Source organism: Sus scrofa, chromosome 10 (genome assembly GCF_054392235.1).
Source record: "Sus scrofa isolate SSC_HxYL_T2T_F1_AM1 chromosome 10, Sscrofa_HxYL_maternal_Yorkshire_Landrace_v2.0, whole genome shotgun sequence".
Taxonomy (NCBI): domain Eukaryota; kingdom Metazoa; phylum Chordata; class Mammalia; order Artiodactyla; family Suidae; genus Sus; species Sus scrofa.
In genome coordinates, this window is record NC_139392.1 from 28,968,932 (window position 1) to 28,984,167 (window position 15,236).

The window sequence follows — 15,236 nt, forward strand, 5'->3', positions numbered from 1 at the left end:
CCTTAAAAAAATGCTTTCTGTAGCTAAATCAGTAAAAATTTATAAGAATAAGGAAATGCACATATTGCTGTAAGAGTTAAAGACTTCTCTTTTCATAAAATGAATACAATTATGTTTATATGCATATCAAAGGAAAAGCACATATTAAAGATCAACAAGTTTCTAAAGAGAAAATAAAACCAGATGCAAAGTAGTATTTCTAGAATGTATCCTCTTTCTAGTGTATTTTACCATCAATGTACTTACTATAAATTGAACAATATGTTAAAGAGAGATTATTAAAAGCTATATCAGCCACATAATTGAAGTTAGGTATTAATACAATACCAGAGCTGCACATATACCTTGAAAATTTCGAACTTTTAGTCCCAGAAACTTACTTTTACTTTCTAAAAAGTAGCTAGAAAAGTGAACTACATTCATAGGATCCTGTACCGCACTGATTTTTAAAGGTCTAAACAGAAAAGTCATTGTACTAATTATTACTTTACCATTTTAATATAATTAAAATCCATGTCAAGCAACCTTGAAATTAGGACTTGATATATTTATTCACTATGCTATTTAACTTTCCCACAAATAATTATTATAAAATCATATGACTATGTGAATCAAAGACAGCAATAGAAATAAAGGCCTTCATAGTGACTGCAAAACTTAGCTGTTTTTTTAAAGTCACTTAGTAATAAAAAAACAAAACAAATCAAAATGAAAAAAAAAAAACCACACATGATCTGGGAAACCTTAACACTCCGTTCTCAGAAACTGATAGAAATGACCAGAAGGGAAAAAATGGCAAGGATATGGAAGATTAGAACAATATTATCAACTACCTCAACCTAATTGATATTTATGGAATACTTTACCCAACAACACATATGTGTACCCATGGAAAATTAACCAAGATAAGCCATATACTGGGCCCTAAATAAAACAGTTTGAAAAGTCTGAGTATGTTCTCTGACCTCAGTGGAATTAAATGAGAAACCAGTAACAGTAAGATATCTACAAGAATCCCAAATATTTGACAAGTAAACAAAATACTTCTAACTAACCATGATCAAAGAAGAAAACACAAAAGATATTTGAAAATATATTAAACTGCAGAGGAATGAAAATATAAGATGGAAGTTGGTGGGCTTGAATAGCATCAGTGGCCCTTGAGAAAGGGGGGCCCTGTGCCCTGTTATGTGGGCTGAGCCTTTCAACCAAGGTTGAGGGTTTAGTCAAACTCTAGATATGTTTACCTAGCTTGCCTTTCTTAGGTAGTACTCTAGAAAGGCAGGACCCAACATAGGAAATGTTCGCATAAAGTATAAAGGGAAAAAACAAAAAAACAAACAAAAAAAACCTTAGTAGAAGTGGAAAGAACCACTGATCCCATAAGTGTCCTTGGGAAAGAGAACAAGAAGCAACTCAGAGGTCACCTTCAAAGACACATGACTGGCTTCCAGAGGTGACAACCAAGTTAGTGGGTGATACAAAGGATCAGGTGTACTCTCCAAACGTCAGCACTGGAAACTATGATGTTATCAGTGAGAAGAAATGCCATTTGCACCTGTATATCCTCAAATTCACAGTATCAGGACCCAATGTACTAGATATGAGAACAAAAAAATTTTGTCATCCCTCCCAAAACAAGGATGCAACCATGAAGGTGTAAAACAACTTAATTATTGATGGGTTTTATTTCATTTCTCTGAAAGGTAACTTTCCCACGCACCCAACTTCCATCTTTACTACTGAGAGTCAAAAATCTTCATGCTCTTGCCACAGATCAAGTCCGTCAACACAGTCGGAATGGAATATTTGGCATTTAAAGACAAAGTCTGCTGAAATGTGACTGGTAACAAGCCCTCCTATTTAACCATATTATATGGATTTATTTTTATTCATGTTAATATAAGCAGTTTATAGAATCAAGTAAATCCTTAAAGATGTGATGATAAAATTGAAATCTTAAAAATATGTTAATTCTTAGTTTACAATGCTCCCCCTTAAGTCATTAAGCTTATGTTTCTTTCTCCACTTCAACTTGTTTACTCAATTCTGTAGCTCTAAGCTCTAAATCTGTGTTCAGTTGTCTTTGCTGTTGTAGATCCTGCAAAGCTTGCTCCTTGCTTGCTTTAACTTCAAGTGAATCAGCTTCCAATTTCTATTGAAGAAATATAATAACAACTTTAATGTCAATTATCTACTATAACATTATACCACTTTTGTTTACATTCAAACTGGTGTTGACATAACACACAAAAATAGCCAAAAATATCTGTTATAATAAAAAATACACTCTGAAGCTTTCACTGAATAAAGCTGCCATTTATCATGGAATATTTAAGAAAACCTAGCAGCAGGCTTCCTATAGGAGAAGCAGTCACTGAGTTTTTAATTTTCAAAATTAACTCTAAGAGAAAAACTTAAAATAATTATATTTGTTACCTGCGTAAAATTTATTAACTAAAGTCCGAAAAAACTAAGTAACAGGTTCACACATGGGCCCACTTAAAATATGTACTCCTTTATAATCACAGTTAATAATACTGAGATAATTAGAACTATTCACAACTAAAATGCAGTTGTCATGTCATCCTTCTCATTAACACCTATTGACCCTAAACATAAAACCAATTAAACTTCTGATTTTGCTTCTTCAATCTCTTCATCTAGAGATCATTGTTCTTCACAGTGTGATTTTTGTGTCATTCATGTAGATATAACTGTGGGCACTTTTACAAATTCACAAAAGTCAGGAGTTCCCTAATGGCTCAGCAGATTAAGGATCCGGCATTGTCACTGCTGCAGCTCAGGTTGCTGCGGTGGTGCAAGTTTGATCCCTGGCTGAGGCCCTTCCACATTCCATAGGTGAAGCCAAAAAAAAGTCAAACTGTTAAGTACATAGTTCAAAAATCTATGAGCAAGGCATTTTCTTGTATAGCAGTAAAAAATTTTGTGCCCTAAATATTTTATAAGCCAATCTAGGTACCTGTAGTTCTTACTCAATGTAACTATGTTAATTCTACGTAACAGATGGAATACGTCCTAAAACAATGATTAGAAAAAATATCTAATATCCAATGTTGTGATAGGTTACAATAAATATTATTGGTTCTAAATAACTATTTTTAAAAGATACTTAAATAGACTTCTCATGAGACGGCTTCATCTAAAAAATTAGTTTTTTGTTTTTTTCAACCATTATGTCGAGTAATTTGTCATGCCATGTTATTGACCATAAAGAAAATAAAAAAAGGAATGCAGAGAAGATCTGAAAATGTAATTTTCTTCTTCCACGTTATACTGATGTGGATGTGGATGTATACAAATTCAAAGCCCAGGATTCTACAGTTGTACAGAAGTGCTTTATCTGACAGTGGAGGTATAACTTATATATATAGTAACTTGAGAAATTTTTAACTTACAGCAGTTTTAATTTAAAGGACAAGGGACTCAGGTCAAATCCTTCTCTCATATGTGTAGCCACTTAATCTCTTTAGCTCCAAACTTTCATCTGGAGTTGTATTAAAGAAAGAAGTTTACCATAGTGTAAATTATAATAAATTTAAATGATATTAAATTAGAAACAAAACCCAAAGAGTATAAATGTAAAGTTTAAAATAGGAAGAAATATGCCATCCCTGAATATTATACTGGAATAAAGAGGGAAAGAGACAGGAATGATATAGCAAAACAAAAAATAAGTTCCTCATAATTACAGAGTAGATCCCTGGTTGGCTGTCTCTTTGAAATATTTACACATACCATGGAACCAGTATATATGTTAACTGCTATTTGCAAAAGCCCTCCTTTAACAAAGAAGTTAAAAGTAAAGATGGAATTCAAAAATCAAACAAGAAAAAGCACAGGTAATTTTTTTTGGTTCCCAGGCTAGGGGTCAAATCAGAGCTATAGCCTACACCTAGCAATGTCACAGCCTACAGCAACATCAAATCCAAGCCAAATCTGCAACCTACGCCACAGCTCATGGCAACGCCAGATCCTTAACCCACTGAGCAAGGCCAGGGATTGAACCTGAAACTTCATAGTTCCTAGTTGGACTCATTTCTGCTGCGCCACGATGGGAACTCCATTTATATATTTATTTATTTATTTATTTATTTATTTAATTTATTTTTGTCTCTTTGCTATTTCTTGGGCAGCTCCCGTGGCATATGGAGGTTCCCACGCTAGGGGTCTGATCGGAGCTGTAGCTGCTGGCCTACGTACGCCAGAGCCACAGCAGCATGGAATCCGAGCTGCATCTGCGACCTACACCACAACTCATGGCAACGCCGGATCCTTAACCCACTGAGCAAGGGCAGGGACCGAACCCGCAACCTCTTGGTTCCTCGTCGGATTTGTTAACCCCTGCACCATGATGAGAAATCTTTCTTTTTTTTTAATTTTTAAAACTTTTACATCACAGCTTAACCTTTGTTTGAAAGTTTGAAATCTTAGATTCCATCTGAGTCATCAATTACATTGCTACAGGAACAGAAAATATGGCGAAATTCAGTTTCTTTTATACAAACCCTAATTTGACCTTCTAATTCTTCAGTTTTCTGTTCTAAAGAGAGATGTTTCTCTTTATATTCTTTAAGATGACTTTTCACCTGACTGCCATATTCTTGCTTATCCTGCAAATGTGTAGTGACCTGAGCCAGTTGAGTAGTGACTTTATTCAACTCCTTTTAGAAAAGTAAAATTAAAGATAACTTCAGTAAGGATTACTTTACTCTAGTTCCCAAATGATCGGTTAAAGTAAAATAGAAAATTCTAATTTTATTGAAGAAACTACTTTGAGTAAGACAATAGATAAGTCTATCAAAGGTTAAATTTACCCACCAATATAAAGGACCTGAACTGAAGTTATACACAGCCTGAGATACTAAGTTTACATACCTAACAGCTCAATTAACTTTCTCAAGGAAGAGTTACTTTAGGAGCCAAAAGATACAGTAGAATATTAAATAAGCTAACAGTAAAATAACACTGTCACAAATAAATATTATCAATGTTCAAGGCAGCATTTTTTAATAATTTATTAATTATAATGATAACATAATGTTCATTTGGAATATCTAGTTGCACAGGGAAAACAAAACAAAACAAAAAATACTAGGAAATCCACTACCCATAGATAATCACTATTAATATTTTGATAAATTTCTTTCTAGTCTTCTCTGTATGCTAGCCTCTATTTTCTGATTTGTATGTTTAAAATAACAGGTCTTGCTTTACATAGTGTTTTATTGTAACCTTTGTTTTTCCATAACAATGCATCATGAACCTGACATTATTTTCTAAAATATCATTATACATCACTACATAAATTTCCGTTTTATTGATACAGACCATTTTTTAGCCAAAGTCTTATTTTACAGTCTTAGGTTGCTACAAAACTTTCTGCAGAGATGCAAAGTATGATTATTCCTTAGGGTAAAGGACTAAAGGTGAGCTAAAGAATAAGAAAAATCCGATACGGGAGGACAAGATGGCGGAGGAGTAGGGGGACACGCTCGCCCTCTCACACAAACACAACAAAAAAAGCACATCTACAGAAGAAATGACTCACACAGAACAGCAACCAATCGCTGGCAGAGGAACCTAAACTCCAATAACGGCAAGAAGTTCGTGAAATTATTGGGCAGAACGGGAGAAAAGAGGAGAGTGAGAGAAGGTGAATCCGAGTGGGATGGGCGCTCCCGAAAGGGAACTGCGGAGGAGAAAGGGATCCCGCACCCTGGAAAGTCACCTACACGGGGGAAAGATCAAACGAACCGGAGGAATCTCCAGATGCAGAGAAGAGTGTAGCAGTCAGTAAGTTGGAGTACGGAAAAACCCATCAAGAACCCAACGGACCATCTGAACTACGGGCAAAGTCACCAAAAATTGAGACGCCTGGTTGGGGGCTGGGCACCGAGACCTCGCCTCTGAAGGTTAGTCCCCGAGAGGAGGCCGGGGACGCCTGGGTGGGGGCTGGGTACCAAGACCTTGGCTCCAGAGATTAGTCCCCGGGCTAGGGGGCGGGGCAGAGCGGAAACTGCTTGGGAGGTCTCTAAACCATTTGAAGGGGCAGAGACTGCCTGGGAGACTAGAAAACAAAGCTGTCGCAGAGGAAGGGAGCAATACTCTAAGGGCGGGGAAGTGGAAAGCCGCCTCAGAGGGAACCTGGGAGAAGAGCCTGGTCTGCACCCGTGCTGGGGAGGGGAGAGAAGAAGGGGTGGGTCCCCATAGAATACCCCCCACACCACAGCAAGCTTACAGGTCCGCTAGCTAGCAGAAAGCTGCGCTTCCCAGTGCATCCCCCCCGCCCCCACCACCCCCTATGCTCTCGCTGGACCTGGGGCAACCTGCCATCCAGGAGGGCTGGTCTCAACAATTGCCTGAAGCCTACCACCACAGGGGCTGTCCCTGCACAGGCCTGCTTGCCCTTTGGAGGGGCTACACTTCTGCAGAGCAGCACCAAACACCACCAGCACCCTAGAAAAGGCCTGCAGCCCAGAAAAGCTAGAACAAGCCTAGCCAGACTGTGAATAGATCGGCCTAATTCTCTGACGGTTTTTCTGAGACGGGCTGCCCCGGGGAGGAGCCTCTTGGGTCTCCAAGGGCCTTGCTACCCGCCCAGGCCCCCAGGGGGTGCTGAGAGCTAGTGGACCCGCTGCATAGGACTGCCAGCTCCAGGCAGGACCCCCTGCAGCCCAGAAAAGCTGCAACAAGCCTGGCCGAGTTGGGAAAAGATCTCAGACGGTTTTTCTGAGTCGGGCTGCCCTGGGGAGGAGCCTCTTGGGTCTCCAAGGGCCCTGCTACCCGCCCAAGCCCCCAGGGGGTGCTGAGACCTAGTGGACCAGCTGCATAGGACTGCCAGCTCCAGGCAGCACCCCCTGCAGCACAGAAAAGCTGCAACAAGGCTGGCCGAGTTGGGAAAAGATCTCAGACGGTTTTTCTGAGTCGGGCTGCCCTGGGGAGGAGCCTCTTGGGTCTCCAAGGGCCCTGCTACCCGCCCAAGCTCCCAGGGGATGCCCCACTCCCGTGAAATAACTGCTCAGCACCACCAGCCCCCTGGAAGGGCCCCTGCGGCCCAGAAAAGCTGCAACAAGCTCAGCCAGACTGTGAAAAGATTCACCTACATCCTCAGGCTGTCCTTCTGAGTTGGGCTGCCCTAGGGAAGAGCCTCTCAGGTTCTCAGTGACCCAGATAGCTTCTCCAGCCCCCAGGGGGTGATGCACCCCTGAAGAGCAGCTGCCCAACACCGCCAACTCCCTGCAAGAACCCCACAGCCTAAAAACACCAGAGCAAGCTCTGCATGACCAAGTGAAATCTGCTACCATCGTGGGGTGGACCTCCCAGTCCTGTCTGCCCTCAGGAAGTCCTCCATTGCTTCAAAGAAACACTGTTAGCCCCATCAACACTCCAGAAAAGCCACACTGCCTTAAAAAAGATTGACCAACAACGCCAGCCCTCAGGAAATATTCCACGGTAGTGACAAGGCAAACACTACCCGATCACGGAGAGTACAACTCCAAAAGGAGAAAGAAAACAACAAGCAAGATGAAGAAGCTGAGAAACCACCCCCAGTCAAACCAACAGGAGAACTCACCTCAAACAGTCAACAATGAAACAGATCTCTGCAGTCTGACAGACCTGGAGTTCAAAAGAGAAATAGGGAAAATACTGAAGGAATTAAGAGAAGATATGAACAGTAACGCAGATACCCTCAGAAAGGAACTAGAAAATATAAGGAGGAGCCAAGAGAAACTAGAACATTCATTTGCAGAGACGCAAACTGAACTAACGGCAGTAAAAACCAGAATGAATAATGCAGAACAACACATCAGTGATATGGAAGATAGAATAATGGAAATCACTCAATCTGGTCAGCAGAGAGAAAACCGAATCAAAAAACTGGAAAGCAATATAAGAGACCTATGGGATAATATAAAGCGGGCCAATCTACGCATAATAGGAATTCCAGAAGGAGTAGAAAATGATAAGGGAATGGAAAATATATTTGAAGAAATTATCGATGGAAACTTCCCAAATCTAAAGGATACTGGGTTCAAGATACAAGAAGCACAGAGGGCCCCAAACAAACTGAACCCAAACAGACCCACACCAACACACATCATAATAAAAATGGCAAAAGTTAGTGATAAAGAGAGGATCCTAAAGGCAGCAAGAGAAAAACAGAATGTTACCTACAAGGGAACCCCCAGAAGAATATCAGCTGATTTCTCTACAGAAACACTACAGGCCAGGAGGGAATGGCAAGAGATATTTAAAGTGCTACAAGGAAAACATATGCAACCTAGAATACTTTATCCAGCAAGAATATCATTTAAAATAGAAGGGGAAATAAAAATTTTTCCCAACAAACAAAAACTTAAAGAATACAGCAACACAAAACCCAGGTTAAAGGAAATTTTGAAAGAGCTTCTCTAAACCAAAAAGGAAGGAAAGGGAAGAAAAAAGAAAAGAAAAAAAAAAGAAGAAGAAGAAGAGGAAGAACTAGGACTGAGGAAATTGCAATCAGAGAGCAGTCACTCAAATAAGCCAGCATACAGATTTAATCATGAACATACTTCAAACAAAATAAAATTAAAAAGAAAAAAATAAAAGAGTCATCAAAACCACAAAATGTGGGCAAGGGATGTTAGGAGGTAAATAACCCTTTTTGTTTGTATGTATGTCTCTCTTCTTAATTTTTAATATAGTAATGAAGTGTTTGAACTTACAGGACCATCAGGCTAAAACACACAATTATGGGAAGGGGTTAGCATACTTAAAAAACAGGGCAACCACAAGCCAAAACCAAATATTGCATTTACAAAAAATGAAAAAAAAAATACACTCAAGCAGATAATAACAGGAGACCATCCAACAAAAAAAAAAAAAAAAAAAAAAAAAAAGAAAGGAAGAATGGAGAACCATAGAATCAACTGGAACACGAGGTTCAAATGGCAATAAATAATCATCTATCAATTATCACCTTAAATGTCAATGGACTGAATGCCCCAATCAAAAGACACAGAGTGGCTGAGTGGATAAAAAGGCAAAAACCTTCAATATGCTGCCTACAAGAAACTCACCTTAGGACAAAAGATACATATAGATTGAAAGTGAAAGGGTGGGGAAAAGTATTTCACGTCAATAGACATGACAGAAAAGTAGGAGTCGCAACGCTCATATCAGACAAAATAGACTTTAAAACAAAAGACATAAAGAAAGACAAAGAAGGACACTACTTAATGATTAAGGGATCCATCCAAGGAGAGGATGTTACTATCATCAACACATATGCCCCAAACGTAGGAGCACCCAGATACATACAACAAATATTAACAGACATAAAGGGAGATATTGATGAGAATACAATCATAGTAGGAGACCTAAACACCCCCCTCACATCAATGGACAGATCCTCTAGACAGAAAACCAATAAAGCAACAGAGATCCTAAAGGAAACAATAGAAAAGTTAGACTTCATTGATATCTTCAGGACACTACATCCAAAAAAATCAGAATACACATTCTTTTCAAATGCTCATGGAACATTCTCAAGAATCGATCACATATTGGGACATAAAGCGAATCTCAATAAATTTAGGAGCATAGAAATTATCTCAAGTATCTTCTCTGACCACAATGCCATGAACTTAGAAATCAACCATGGGAAAAGCAAAGAGAAAAAACCTACTCCATGGACACTAAACAACATGCTACTTAAAAACCAATGGGTCAATGAAGAAATCAAGAAGGAAATCAAAAACTACCTTGAAACAAATGATAATGAAGACACAACCTCTCAAAATCTATGGGATGCTGCGAAAGCAGTGCTCAGAGGGAAATTTATAGCAATACAGGCCTTTCTCAAAAAAGAAGAAAGATCCCAAATGGACAACTTAACCCTCCACCTAAACGAATTAGAAAAAGAAGAACAAAAAAGTCCTAAAGTCAGCAGAAGGAAGGAAATTCTAAAGATCAATGAAGAAATCAATAAAATAGAGATTCAAAAAACAATAGAGAAAATTAATAAAACCAAGAGCTGGTTCTTTGAAACGGTGAACAAAATTGACAAACCCCTGGCCAGACTCACTAAAAAGAGGAGAGAAAGAACCCAAATAAACAAAATTATAAATGAAAAAGGAGAAATCACAACGGATACTGCAGAAATACAAAAAACCATAAGAGAATACTATGAACAACTATATGGCAACAAGTTTGACAATCTGGAAGAAATGGACAATTTTCTAGAATCTTACAGCCTGCCAAAACTGAATCAAGAAGAAACAGACCAACTGAACAGACCCATCACTAGAAATGAAATGGAAGAGGTCATAAAATCACTCCCTACAAATAAAAGTCCAGGACCAGATGGATTCACAGGCGAATTTTATCAAACATATAAAGAGGAATTGGTGCCCATCCTCCTTAAACGCTTTCAAAAGGTTGAAGAAGAACGAATACTGCCAAAGACATTCTATGATGCCACCATCACCCTCATTCCAAAACCAGACAGAGATACCACCAAAAAAGAAAACTATCAGCCAATATCATTGATGAGTATAGATGCAAAAATTCTCAACCAAATCTTAGCCAACCGAATCCAACAACATATCAAAAAAATTATACACCATGACCAGGTAGGGGTCATCCCAGGTTCACAAGGATGGTTCAACATACGCAAAACAATCAGCATCATACACCACATTCACAAAAAAAAAGTCAAAAATCATATGATCATCTCAATAGATGCAGAAAAAGCATTTGACAAAGTTCAACATCCATTCATGATCAAGACCCTCGCCAAAGTGGGTATAGAGGGAACATTCCTGAATATAATCAAAGCCATTTATGATAAACCCACAGCAAACATAATACTCAATGGGGAAAAACTGAAAGCCTTCTCACTCAAATCTGGAACAAGACAGGGATGCCCACTCTCACCACTGCTCTTCAACATCGTTTTGGAAGTCTTAGCCACAGCAATTAGACAAACAAAAGAAATAAAAGGCATCCATATAGGAAGAGAAGTGTTAAAACTGTCACTGTATGCAGATGACATGATTCTATACCTAGAAAACCCTAAGGACTCAACCCCAAAACTCCTTGAACTGATTAATAAATTCAGCAAAGTGGCAGGATATAAGATTAACATTCAGAAGTCAGTTGCATTTCTGTATACCAGCAATGAAATATTAGAAAAGGAATACAAAAGTACGATACCTTTTAAAATTGCACCTCACAAAATCAAATACCTCGGAATACACCTGACCAAGGAGGTAAAGGACCTATATGCCGAGAACAATAAAACCTTAATCAAAGAAATCAAAGAAGATGTAAAGAAATGGAAAGATATTCCATGCTCCTGGATTGGGAAAATCAATATTGTGAAAATGGCCATTCTACCAGAAGCAATCTACAGATTCATTGCAATCCCGATCAAATTACCCATGACATTTTTCACAGAACTAGAACAAACAATCCAAAATTTTATATGGAACCACAAAAGACCCAGAATCGCCAAAGCAATCCTGAGAAACAAAAACCAAGCAGGAGGCATAACTCTCCCAGACTTCAAGAAATACTACAAAGCCACAGTCATCAAAACAGTGTGGTACTGGTATCAAAACAGACAGACAGACCAATGGAACAGAATAGAGAATCCGGAAATAAACCCTGACACCTATGGTCAATTAATCTTTGACAAGGGAGGCAAGAACATAAAATGGGAAAAGGAAAGTCTATTCAGCATGCATTGCTGGGAAACCTAGACAGCTGCATTCAAAGCAATGAGACTAGAACACACCCTCATACCATGCACAAAAATAAAATCAAAATGGCTGAAAGACTTAAATATACGACAGGACACCATCAAACTCCTAGAAGAAAACATAGGCAAAACACTCTCTGACATCAACATCATGAATGTTTTCTCAGGTCATTCTCCCAAAGCAATAGAAATTAGAGAAAAAAAAATAAACCCATGGGACCTAATCAAACTGAAAAGATTTTGAACAGCAAAGGAAACCCAAAACAAAAAGACAACTTACAGAATGGGAGAAGATCGTTTCAAATGATGCAACTGACAAGGGCTTAATCTCTAGAATATATAAGCAACTTATACAACCCAACAGCAAAAAAACCAATCAATCAATGGAAAACTGGGAAAAAGACCTGAATACACAATTCTCCGAAGAAGATACACAGACGGCCAACAAACACATGAAAAAATGCTCAACATCGTTGATTATAAGAGAAATACAAATCAAAACAACCATGAGATATCACCTCACACCAATCAGAATGACCATTAATAAAACCACAAAGAACAAGTGCTGGAAGGGCTGTGGAGAAAAGGGAACCCTCCTGCACTGCTGGTGGGAATGTAAACTGGTACAGCCACTATGGAGAAGAGTCTGGAGATACCTTAGAAATCTATACATAGCTGGGGCTCCGCTGCCATCCTCACCTCCGGCCCCCACGCTCGCGGTGGCCCTCCACAGTCCCTGCACGCTCCCTTCCCCTGCACGCACCCAACCCCCACGCCTGCGCGGCCCCCAAGCCGCTCCCCGCCCCCCTCGTCCCGCCCCAAACACGCACCTTTCCCCCAAACACTTCCTGGGACCTTCCATCCCCCTTTTCCCAAGCATCCTAGGCACCCTCTTCCCTTCTCACAAAGATAAAACACAAACCTACCTTGGACCTGCCCGCTGCAGCCCTGCTCACATCCTCAGCTCCTTCACCCACGCTCGCTCGCCGCGGTGGCCCTCAGCAGTCGCTCCGGGGACTCCCTTCCCCGGCACGCACGCAACCCCCACGCACGCCACGGCACGCACGCAACCCCCACGCAGGCGCTCTGCACAACCGGGTCCCCGCCCACCTTGCCCCGCCCTGCCCCCACCCACCTACACCCCCCCCCTTCCTGGGAACTTTCCCCATCACTTCAAAGGCATCCAACCTATCCACCCCTCTACCCCCTTCTCAAACAAACAATCAAACTCACACACACACACACAGCAAGCCAAAAACCAAAACCAAAACATCCTCACTTGAACCTGTCTGCTGGAACTCCGCTGACAGCCTTACCTCAGTCCCCCCCTGCTCGCCCTGGCCTTCAGCTCTCCCTTCCCCTCTGTTCAGGCACTACCCACAAGCCCCTCCCAGCTGCCCTGGCCCATTCCCACACGAACCCCTCTGGGCTCCTTTCCTGACATCCTTCCGCTCCCATTTGCTAAGGGGTCCTCATCCTCCGCCCTCTTCCCCCTTCACAACAACCAAACAAAAACCAACAACCCACAACAAAAACCACCACCACCCACCACCACCACCACCGCAGCCGCCACAAACACCTACCTTGAACCTATCCCCTAGAATGCCCCTCACAACCTCCCCGCAGGGCCCCAGGCTCTCCGTGTCCCTCTCCATTCCCTCCCGCCTCCCTTCCCCTGCACCCACGCAACCCCCACGCACGCTCTGGGGGCAAGGGGTGCCCGCCCGCCTCCACGCTCCCCGCACCCGCACAGGCCCAACCCTTCCTAGGACCTCTCCTAGACTTCGCCTCCACTTTTCCAAGGGATCCCATCCACCCTCTTCCTGCCTCTCAAAAGGAACCCGCTCAAAAGGAACCCTAACTTCAACCTCTCAGCTGGGGCTCCGCTGCCATCCTCACCTCCGGCCCCCACGCTCGCGGTGGCCCTCCACAGTCCCTGCGCGCTCCCTTCCCCTGCACGCACCCAACCCCCACGCCTGCGCCGCCCCCAAGCCGCTTCCCGCCCCCCTCGTCCCGCCCCAAACACGCACCTTTCCCCCAAACACTTCCTGGGACCTTCCATCCCCCTTTTCCCAAGCATCCTAGGCACCCTCTTCCCTTCTCACAAAGATAAAACACAAACCTACCTTGGACCTGCCCGCTGCAGCCCTGCTCACATCCTCAGCTCCTTCACCCACGCTCGCTCGCCGCGGTGGCCCTCAGCAGTCGCTCCGGGGACTCCCTTCCCCGGCACGCACGCAACCCCCACGCAGGCGCTCTGCACAACCGGGTCCCCGCCCCCCTCGCCCCGCCCTGCCCCCACCCACCTACACCCCCCCCTTCCTGGGAACTTTCCCCATCACTTCAAAGGCATCCAACCTATCCACCCCTCTACCCCCTTCTCAAACAAACAATCAAACGCACACACACACACACACAGCAAGCCAAAAACCAAAACCAAAACATCCTCACTTGAACCTGTCTGCTGGAACTCCGCTGACAGCCTTACCTCAGTCCCCCCCTGCTCGCCCTGGCCCTCAGCACTCCCTTCAGCTCTCCCTTCCCCTCTGTTCAGGCACTACCCACAAGCCCCTCCCAGCTGCCCTGGCCCATTCCCACACGAACCCCTCTGGGCTCCTTTCCTGACATCCTTCCGCTCCCATTTGCTAAGGGGTCCTCATCCTCCGCCCTCTTCCCCCTTCACAACAACCAAACAAAAACCAACAACCCACAACAAAAACCACCACCACCCACCACCACCACCACTGCAGCCGCCACAAACACCTACCTTGAACCTATCCCCTAGAATGCCCCTCACAACCTCCCCGCAGGGCCCCAGGCTCTCCGTGTCCCTCTCCATTCCCTCCCGCCTCCCTTCCCCTGCACCCACGCAACCCCCACGCACGCTCTGGGGGCAAGGGGTGCCCGCCCGCCTCCACGCTCCCCGCACCCTCACAGGCCCAACCCTTCCTAGGACCTCTCCTAGACCTCGCCTCCACTTTTCCAAGGGATCCCATCCACCCTCTCCCTGCCTCTCAAAACGAACCCTAACTTCAACCTCTCAGCTGGGGCTCCGCTGCCATCCTCACCTCCGGCCCCCACGCTCGCGGTGGCCCTCCACAGTCCCTGCGCGCTCCCTTCCCCTGCACGCACCCAACCCCCACGCCTGCGCCGCCCCCAAGCCGCTCCCCGCCCCCCTCGTCCCGCCCCAAACACGCACCTTTCCCCCAAACACTTCCTGGGACCTTCCATCCCCCTTTTCCCAAGCATCCTAGGCACCCTCTTCCCTTCTCACAAAGATAAAACACAAACCTACCTTGGACCTGCCCGCTGCAGCCCTGCTCACATCCTCAGCTCCTTCACCCACGCTCGCTCGCCGCGGTGGCCCTCAGCAGTCGCTCCGGGGACTCCCTTCCCCGGCACGCACGCAACCCCCACGCAGGCGCTCTGCACAACCGGGTCCCCGCCCCCCTCGCCCCGCCCTGCC

The 15,236-nt window shown here is 43.3% G+C and overlaps 1 protein-coding gene across 5 annotated transcripts in view; it reads right to left on the minus strand.

The window, feature by feature from the left end:
* The window catches only part of LOC146398898 (uncharacterized), a 72,902-nt gene extending 58,882 nt beyond the window's left edge, over positions 1–14,020 (minus strand). For 2 of the 5 annotated variants that reach the window (XM_084979547.1, XM_084979551.1), the window contains exon 1: positions 13,897–14,014. The gene's annotated coding sequence lies outside the window, so the exon portion shown is untranslated. Of the gene's footprint in view, positions 1–12,696; positions 12,823–13,896 lie in introns of those variants that run through there. The other 3 variants (XM_084979550.1, XM_084979548.1, XM_084979549.1) reach the window with 3 other exon arrangements.
* Positions 14,021–15,236: the final 1,216 nt, after the last annotated feature.